This window comes from Danio aesculapii, chromosome 3 (assembly GCF_903798145.1).
Source record: "Danio aesculapii chromosome 3, fDanAes4.1, whole genome shotgun sequence".
Classification (NCBI taxonomy): domain Eukaryota; kingdom Metazoa; phylum Chordata; class Actinopteri; order Cypriniformes; family Danionidae; genus Danio; species Danio aesculapii.
This window is the reverse complement of record NC_079437.1, coordinates 5,139,055-5,141,554: the sequence shown is the minus strand read 5'-3', so window position 1 is coordinate 5,141,554 and position 2,500 is coordinate 5,139,055. Positions and strand designations below refer to the sequence as shown.

Sequence of the window (2,500 nt, the reverse complement as noted above, 5' to 3'; positions counted from 1 at the left end):
AACAGCTGTGTTCTATTTTAAAGGGGACCTATATGTTTTCTGTTTATAGATGTATGTCTCTGATGTTGCTAGAGTGTGTGTGTGTGAAGTTTCAGCTCAAAATACCACACTAATAATGTTTTCTAACTCTGAAACTGACCCTTTTAGGCATTGTGCCATTTTGGTGACTGTCACTTTAAATGCAAATGAGATTGTGCTCTTTCATAAGAGGGCGGAGCTACGGATGCCTATGTGTCAGCATAGTGGCAGATTCAAAAGAAGATGCTAATGAGGGAGAGATGGTCACTGGTGGGCGGGGCTTTCCTCCTCTGATGACACGTACAAATGGAGAACGTCAATCAAAGTGTTTCTGCAGACTGTTTTCATCAAGTCTGATTATAACAAATACAGTTAATACATTTTTACCATTAGAAGCTGCTTATATTCACACACCTGCTTACCAGAGGTGGGAGTAAGTCACACATGTGCAAGTCACAAGCAAGTCTCAAGTCAAGTCAAGTCACTGCTTATTTCAAGTCACGTCAAGTCGTAGCTTGGCCTAGCAAATCACTTTCAAGTCAATCTGATTATATATATATATATATATATATATATATATATATATATATATATATATATATATATATATATATATATATATATATATATATAGTGGTGTAGTCCAAAAAAAAAAGGTGGTGTACTATTACCCACCCAACTCGCCCATGCTGTATCATAATTTTACCTGAACGTTTCAGCGAGACATCATTCAGTTGACTTTGAAAAACAAATTAAGATGAGAGTTAAAAAAACATTTGTTATACAGTTAAAGGAGATGCGAATACATGTAAATTAGGGAAGTCTAATCAGCAAAACAAGTGAGTATACCAAGGGTATACGCAATTATTGATCCTCAGAAGTCGTAATACCCAGACAGCTAGTGGAAAAAAGTAGGCATACTGAGTATATGTGCATATAGCCCCGACTACACCACTGTATATATATATACACACACACACATATATACATATATGTATTTGAAATGACATTTTCATCTTTAGTGAATCAAATGACTTTCTGCTCAGGGGAATGTGTGTGCTTACTTTAAAGCCATTAAAATATTATACGATTAATATAATATTAATATTGAAATATTAATATAATAATAATTTATTATTATATTAATTGGGGGAATTATTGAATCAAAAATTATTATTTTTTCTTTATTACAAAAAACATTACTGAATTAAAAGTAAAGATCATTTTGTACATTTCAATAACTCCAATAAAAATGTTTTGTTTAGTAATATAAATAGCTAAGAATCAACTCTAAAGGCAATTGTGAACCTTTAGATTCCAGATAATGAATAAAGCTCGTTTCACACACCTTACAGATTTTGAGATCCATGGTCTGAAATGGTTTCTTGTTTTGCCTAACATTTTTCCCCCCGATAAATAGTTTTTAAAATGATGCATGCGAGTAAAAAAACTGGAATATAGCATTTAACAGATTGTTTTAATGCAATCTTTGTTTGATTAAACTTAACTTAAATATTAAACATTAGCATACAAATACAATACCATCAGTGCTTCTCACAGGTTTGAATTATACTTGCGGTGGTAGCCGGATTGAAACACACCATTTACCCACATCACATGAATATTTACCTACATGCGACAAACAAAACATATTCAATTTTTTACAATAATTTCATTTATTTTGATAATATTATACACTGTTTACTTTCAATGGGTTAAAGTAAAAAAAAAACTCTTAAAAAAGACTTTCTCTTACCTATTCAGGAGCCATGTGCACCACTGACAGGTCAAATCTGCTTCTCTCTATCGTTCAAATTCAAAGCAAACTTGAATACAAAAGCATTTTAGACATGTATATAAAATAGCCTATATGTATTAGCCTGATGACATCATCAAATTAATAAAATATACAGCAAGTGAGAAACGAATGACAGAAAAAGGAATAAAAACAGAATATCTCTAAAATATTCTTAAATAATCATATTTACAAGATTTAAACGTGTAGATTATTTAAAGAAGGCAAATGCATTGATTACTAATGGTGTAGGTATATCTTGCAGCCAGTTTAGACCAGTCATTTCGTCCTCTCCGAGTATACAGTAAAGTTTTTCTGAGTCGTTTAGATTCAAGAATGAATTATTGAATGATTCTCTCGCGACTGTGCGCGCAGTCAGCTGCAAAGCCAAGCGAAATTAGGCTTCAATAAAAATATGTAAAAACACATACGATTAACGAATGACAGCTTTGGAAAGCAAAAGTCAAACCCTGGACATTTTAGGACATTTAGAAACCCGCCCTGACGATTTTTTAAGTCCCCAAAAGGCATGTCTCTGTAGGTATGCAGTGCGGGGGTGCTGACAGTTCACGGGCGCACAGAACGAAACGAGTAAGGAGAGAGGATTTTCCACTACATCGATCGCGGATGTTTGGTTTAATTGGTTAGGGGGATACAAAACAGTGTAGAAGAATGATAATAACTGTA

General features: G+C 33.2%; 1 protein-coding gene across 1 annotated transcript in view; it reads right to left on the bottom strand.

The window, feature by feature from the left end:
- LOC130217782 (von Willebrand factor A domain-containing protein 7-like) overlaps positions 1-2,500 on the bottom strand; it is a 14,327-nt gene that overhangs the window by 3,578 nt on the left and 8,249 nt on the right. The window lies entirely within an intron of this gene.